Raw genomic sequence first — 7610 nt, 5'->3', positions numbered from 1 at the left:
TCCAGGGCCTCCGGAGGGGCCTGGGAGAGCTTCTCCCAAGCCCCAGAGGCCCTGGAGGACTGCTCCGCGACCGCGGAGCCGCTTCCAGGGCCTCCGGAGGGGCCTGGGAGAGCTTCTCCCAAGCCCCAGCCTCCAGGCCCTCTCTGGAAGGGGGGTGTCCCGGGGGCGGGGCCAAACCGGGGCGGGACCGTGTGGACCCACCCCAAACCGGGAAAGTCCCGCCCCCAGGCGGGATATGGCAAGCCTACTCAAACCCCTTCCCAAGGCAAGAGAGCTATCTTTCTCCAGGTAGCTCCCTGTCCTGGAAAAGGGTGGGGGGTTATTTTCCTCAAATCCCTTCCCAAGGCAAGAGAGCTGCTTGGGGAAAGAGGCACCTCTCAGTCCTGGATTGGTGTGCTCACCCTTTCCAGCTTCTCCCACATGGGCATTTTCCCTCCCCAGGGGAAAAGCCCGGGAGGGAGGAGGAGGAGTGCATGCACAGCAGGCTTGACCTAGCAAATAATCAAAACCACGAGTGTCAAAGCCGCAAATATCAAGGGACAACTGTACTGTACTTCACTAGCTAAAGAAATAATTGCCATTTCCCAACAATGGTAAACAGGGTTTTTTTTAGTTGTTGGGAAAATATATAACACAAGGAAGGGAGGCAAGACTTGTACCTCATTTGAAACTAATGAACAATTATGCATTAGTTGTTTGATATATGCATGAAAAAGTAGCAGCTAAAGAAAAAATCTTTCTTACCAGTAAAGCCGAGGAGCAGCAACACCAAATATCCCAGTAAAAATTCACATGTGAACATGCCTGTATTTTACCAAAGCTGAGTCTTCCTATCAGAAAACACAATATAACCTGGCAAGTCAGGATATCTCCAACAGAAACTTCTCAGAAGTGAAACTTTCCAAGGTGATCTCATTCTTGAGAGATCTAAAAGTGACTTCAACCTTGCTTACAGGAAGTAATTGTTATAGAGTAATCATCTAAGTAACCATCCAAGTTATCTTGTGATCAGCTGCAAAAGAGGAATGCAGAAACACTAAATGAATTAAGGGCTGGGCAATTTGGGTAACTGATTGTGCCATCAGAAAGACAACAGCACTAACAAATCTCACAATCCTATAAAGTGGGATTCTTTCTGCACCCAAATGCTATTGCTAATATTACATTATTACTGTTGTCACATTTGGCTATTTGTATAAAAGTGATGACAGTCAATGTATTGTGTGTTCTCAAGTTGCTTATATTGCTGACAGCCTATAGCAGGGGCTGGGAACTTGGGATCTTCCAGATTTTATTGAATTGTCGGTCCCATTATTCTTAACCAGTGGTGATGCTGGCTAAGGAAAATGGGAACAGAAATCCAACCATATATGGATAACTACAGTTTCTTCATTCCATATCTACAAGAAGAATTCAGAATTCTATTTGAACCATGGGGAACCCAGGAAGCTTCCAAACATGGTAGAAGCTCATTCTCCACAACTCCTAGAGTACATTTGGGGGCATTCTGGAGTAAAAGGGGGGATTCTAGAACAAAATAGATATTTTGACCCCTGTGGGGATCTGGAGGCCACAAAAACATGTGGCCCATAAGCCGCACTTTGCCCACCACTGTTATAAGCAAAGGTAAAGTACAATAAGCAAGAGTGCAGCAAAAATAATAAGCAAAATGGGATCTGAACCTATGTAGGAATATGTTTGGGGCACTGTTTTCGGTACAGTGCAATTATGTATCAGCTTGAGAATGATGAATTAGCTTTTTTAAAATAGTACATAAATCAGCAGCTGAACACTTATCTGTACTATCTATGGGGAAATGTGAGAATGTTCACAGAATGCATTCTGTTGAGTTATCACTTCAAGAAATATCCTAGTGGGAATGAATGTGGGAAAGCTTTTGGTTTTGGTTTAATATACTTCAGCAGAAAATGAAAAGGGGGAGTAAGCAATGTGGGCAGCTAGTTTTCCATGCCATTTACAAAATTTTTAGGCCAGAAGATGTCACCAAGGGTATATCCAGACTGCAAAAATAAAGCAGTTTGGACATCACTTTAACTGCCATGACCCCATCCTACAGAATACTTGGATTTGTAGTTTGGTGAGGCACCAGATTTCTCTGACAGACAGACCAGACTGAATATCTCACCAAACTACAAGAAAGCTAACATGGTGCAGCAGCTTGAGCATTGGACTATAACTCTGGAGAACAGGGTTTGAAACCTTATTTGGCCATGAAACCCACTTGGTGACCCTGAGCAATTCACACTTTTTCAGCCTCAGACCTCCAATGGCAATTCCCCTCTGAAGAAACTTGCCAAGCAGACCCCGTTAAAAGTTCGCCTTAGGGTTTCCATAAGTCAGAAATGCTTTGAAGGTCTTGCACAACAATGACAATAATCCTATATGAGCTTTTGTGATCTAAGATTTTCAGAGAAGTCCTTCTTTTGGTCCAACCAAATTCACAGGCACCTCTAGTGAAAACATAGGAAACGCTGCTTTCAGACTTTGTAAGTCCCTCTTCGGGGAAGGCTAGGATGGGTCCCTCCTTTTTGCCCTTCTTCAGCGAGTGAAAACTTTTCTTTCAAACAGGATTTTTAGGAACTGACTGACAGGACTTTTAATACAGGTCGAGTCTCCCTTATCCAGAATCCTGAAATCTAAAATACTCCAAAAACCAAAACATTTTTCATGGGTGACTAAGATTATGACACCTTTATTTTCTGATGATTCGGTGCTCTGAACCATCAAGCCTTGTTCTATGTACAAAATTATTAAAAATATTGTATAAAATTATCATCAGGCTATGTGTATATGGTGTATAAACACAGCTTTCTCATAAATACAGATATTCTAAAATCCAAAACGCTTCTGGATGTGGGAGACCCAATCTGCAGTTCTATCAATTTTATACTTTCATCTGTATTTGTTTTATTTCGTGTAAACTACCTTAAGATCCACTTTTTTGGTGAAAAGAGGAATATGAGTGAATGATTAAATAATGATAATAATATTCCTAGAAGGAAAAGTATCAGAAAACCAAAAAAGTTAACCCAAAAGCAAAAATGGAGTAATGCAAAGGGTGGATAACATGCAACTCTCTAAAGTCTGTCAGACTGCTACTCTTGGCAGCCTTAACCAGCACAGCCAAAGCTGATGGATGATGAGTACTGCAGTCTATATGTTCTCCTCATCCCTGGTGTAAGGGAAAGAGTCTTCACACTGTAATGGGGAGAGCTGTATTCAGCTCCATAATCAGGGGTGGGGTGGGGGTGCTCTTTGGGTAGCTGCTATCTCTTAATCAAACCAACCACATGTGGAAAGAATGGTACATTTTCAGGTTGAACTCCTTACCAAGAAGGATGAATACAAATTAATAGCTGAACCCAACACTACAATTCTAGGCATAAATTTGCTAGTACATTACACTGCAATCAGTAGAATCACAAGGAACCGGCTGGGTCCTGATGTTCTAAGTATCTAGGCAGGTAGGTCAGCTGCTCCAAAGCCAAAACCAGCACTTAACGCACTGGTATATAATTATCCTCTTATGTGGCATCACAGTCTGGCATGAGCCTTCCATTGCTCAGATCTCATTAAAAATGGATGGCTAACTTTCAGAAGTGCTACTTGACAGGGAGCAGGACTGGATGGCCCTTGTGATCCCTTTCCAATTCTCAGTCTATGATTAACACAAGGAAGTTAACCTTCTTTTAACAAGGTAGGAAAACACCATGTGATCAGGACCAAAATAACCAAAACATTGTCTTTCTGACACTCCCACACCCTTTGAAAAATTATTATTTTCAATCACCTTTGAAAATAAGGTTAAATTCTCAGCAAAAGTCACATTAAATCCAACCATCACTTTAGCATCATGCCTTTGGGAGCAAGCATCAAATCACTCGGTTACAATCATAACAGATTCAAACCATTATTTAATTATTATTATTATAACCTTTATTTATAAAGCGCATGTAATTTACACATGCGCTGTACATACAATCTTTTTAATTAGACGGTTCCCTGCCCTCAGGCTTACAATCTAAAAAGACTACATAAAAGGAGAAGGGAAAGGTGGTGGGGGCTAGTAGGCTAATACATAAAAGTACATAGCAATACAGGAAATGGTGTCGATAAAACAGGCAACCAAAAGAATATCAATAGCAAGCGACAATTTATGCAATGCTGGGAACGCTTCTTCTGAACAGGATGGTCTTCACTCTGTTTTGAAGCTGGTTAAAGAAGTGATGGCCCTTGCTCGAGAGGGAAGAAGGTTCCTGGAGTGAGGGGCAGCAAGTGAAAAGGGGCGAATCCGGGATGGGGCAGAGGAATCCGGGGCTGGGACACAGACTTGACTACCAGAACGGAGGGCCCTGGTGGGAAGGTGAGGAGAAAGAAGGTCTGATATAAGAAGGAGGGGCCCGTCCTATGAGGGCTTTGAAATGTCGACAGCAGGAGCTTTACTGAATGCAGAAAGGGAGAGGGCGCCAGTGAAGGGAAACCCAAACAGGACGAGATTTGTCAGAGCGGTGGGTGGATGTGATAATGTGGTGCAGCTGAATGCTGGACAGAGATTAAAGGACGGAGGTGAAAGAAGGACCCAGCCAGGAGGACGTTACAGTAATCAACAGTCGTGAGACCACTAGGCACATGGACCAGGATCTTCTTCAGTAGAGTCTGATTTTGGCATATTTTATAAAAAGAATCTACAAGCCTTGGCTGTGGTCTGGAATCTGAGGGAACACGCAGAGAAGATCAAAGATTGAAACCAAGACTAGCGGTTTTGCTGGACCTGGTTGAATAGAATGTTGTCCCACAGACAGCAAAAGGAGTGTGGAAGGGTGGACTAGGCGGAAAACAAGAAGCTCCATCTTGGACATGTTGAGCTTTCAAACGCCGATGGCCGCATCCAGTGGAGACAGCTCTGTGAAGAAAAGACGAAACTTTGCTGTTCAAGCCTTGGAGAAAGGTCAGGGCTGGAAAGAACACTGGGTGTCATCGGCATACAATAGGAGGAGGAAAAACAAAGAGCTAATGAGTTTACCTAAGGAACAGTGTTGTAGAGAGAAAAACAGAAGGGAACCCAGAACAGAGCCCCTGGGGAAAACTCCAACCAGATAAGGGAAACAGGAAAGACAGTCTGACCACCGTGCAACTACTGCAAAAGATCTGCCAGACAATAAGATCTAAACCAGTCGAGAACAGAGTCTGAGAACCCAAGGTCAGAGAGAGTTATACTAGGAGACGTGATCAACAGGTCAAAGGCTGCAGACAGATAAGAAGGAATGATGAACAGAGTAAAGGCCATGCCCCTTGGCCAGTTAAAATATCGTTTTAGATCTTGGTGAGGGGCTTTACTTGGTTGATCATATTTTAAAGGACTGTGCCCTTACTCTGAAAATCTAGATTTCCCCACAAATATGAGATAGCTCCACCTTCCCCTACATAAATAAGAAGAATAGACTGACAAGGGCAGCTATAAAAGAACTGGGTTAGATCCTATAAAGAAATAACTCTGAACAACACAACAAAGCACCATCATATCCCATCATCACTGCTACTGGAACTTGAAAGCTCGCATCATCGTATTTTTGTGAATTCTGGTTGGCCCAATACGCTATCAACTGTTTTTGGTGGATTTAGGATGTATTGTACTTTGCTATAGCCAACATGGCCATCACTGGATTTACTTTTACACCATAATAGATAAGGACGTTGGTTCTTACCTGCTAAACGTCCGTTTCCAGCAGAGAAGATTTGATCCTTAACTTGGGTGACCATATTACACACAGGGCCTGTGCCCACTCTTAAATCAAGCTTCCTCCCCAAGACAATAACATAAGATTCAGCTTCTTCCCCTAACCAGCACCACTTACAGCTGGGCACCCACCCCAAGCAGTAGAGATAATAACCAGGGATCTATGAGGAAAATGAAATAATCAGAGTTCCGTACCTTGGATCAACACTGAATGAAATGGAGACTACATTCAGAAATAAAAAGCCCAGGAATGGGAAGGCCAGGTATGAGAGAACCGGACAAGACTAGGTGTAAGGATGTACAATGAACAGTTAAAGTCGGAACCATCCAATCCACTGGATCCCCACACCAGGTACAGATGTGAGAGCGGAACAATGAATAAAGAGTTTAAAGAAAGAAAAGGAGGGAGCAAAACTTGTTTTCTGTGCTCCGAGAACAGGACACGGAAGAATGGATGCAAGCTACAGGAAAAGAGATTCCACCTCAACATTCGGAGGAACTTCCTGACAGTAAGGGCTGTTCGACGGTGGAACACACTCTTTCCTCAGGGTGTAGTGGAGTCTCCTTCCTTGGAGGTCTTTAAGCAGAGGCTGGATGGCCATCTGTCGGGGATGCTTTGATTTGGATTTCCTGCATGGCAGGGGGTTGGACTGGATGGCCCTTGCGGTCTCTTCCAACTCTATGATTCTATGAAAATAAACTCTTCTGAAATGAAATGTGGTGCTGAATAGGGCTGGGGAGTAGGAGTAGAAGTAAGGAGTAAAGGAGTAAGAGGTTTTTACAGGAGTAAGAATAAGGAATAACAATATATATTTGCTGCTCCTTATTCCTGTTATTATATTGTACTTGCAAACACCAATTTTTAAAATTATATTGCACTGGGAAGAGACTGGGAGGCAAAGACACACACGCACCAACCTTGCAAAGCAACTGGGGCTTTTTCCCAGGGCTGGGGAGTAGGAGTAAAGGTGTAAGAGGTTTTACAGGAGTAGGAGAAACATTAAGAAAAAATATCTTACTCTGGAGTACAACAAGGAGTAACCCCAAAATCAGCAATACTCCCCAGCCTTGGTGCTGAAGAGTGCTGAGGATATCATGCACAGCCAAAAAGACAAACAAATGGATCCTTGAATAGATCAAGCTTGAATTCTTCCTGGAAGCCAAGATGATTAAACTGAGACTGTTGTACTCTGGCCACATCATGAGAAGACATTACTCACCAGAACAGATAACAATGCTAGGAAAGACAGAGGGTAGTAGAAGACTGCAGGCCAGATGGATAGACTCTATTTGGGTGGTCATGGTATGAACTTGCAGGACCTTAGCAGAGCAGTGGAAGACAGGGAGTCTTGGAAATGCCTCATCCACAGGATCGTCATGTCTCTGGTAGATGTGAGGGCAGTTAACAACAAGCCCTTACTTTTCAAAGAGATATGAGATAGGCTCCATCTTCCCCAACAAGCACCCTTTACACACTTGCACCCAATCAGAGGTAATAACCAGGGATGTCTCTCTCTCTCTCTCTCTTTCTGTGGCAAAATGGCTGAACACACCAATGCTGCCTGAGCAAGCTTCCCTTGCAGGATGGCCAGGCATCCTTCTTTCTCAAGACCTGTCCTAGCTTTCATGTCCTACATTTGTCTTGTGTGTCCTCCACTGTGCACTGCCTTGTCCTCAGGTAACCAGGGGTCCTCATCTTTTTTTAAAATAATATTTTTACTAAAGCATTTTAATACACAGTATAAAATACATTCACATATCATATACACAGCAACCAGCTCACACTTACACTAGTAAACTATATAAACAAACCACAAATAAACTAAACAACTGTAGCAATAATAGAGACAAC

General features: G+C 43.2%; 1 protein-coding gene across 6 annotated transcripts in view; it reads right to left on the bottom strand.

The window, feature by feature from the left end:
- TNIP1 (TNFAIP3 interacting protein 1) overlaps window positions 1-7610 on the bottom strand; it is a 108488-nt gene that overhangs the window by 100004 nt on the left and 874 nt on the right. The window lies entirely within an intron of this gene.

This window comes from Sceloporus undulatus, chromosome 2 (genome assembly GCF_019175285.1).
Source record: "Sceloporus undulatus isolate JIND9_A2432 ecotype Alabama chromosome 2, SceUnd_v1.1, whole genome shotgun sequence".
NCBI classification, from domain to species: Eukaryota; Metazoa; Chordata; class Lepidosauria; order Squamata; family Phrynosomatidae; genus Sceloporus; species Sceloporus undulatus.
This window is presented reverse-complemented; position numbering and strand designations above follow the sequence as displayed.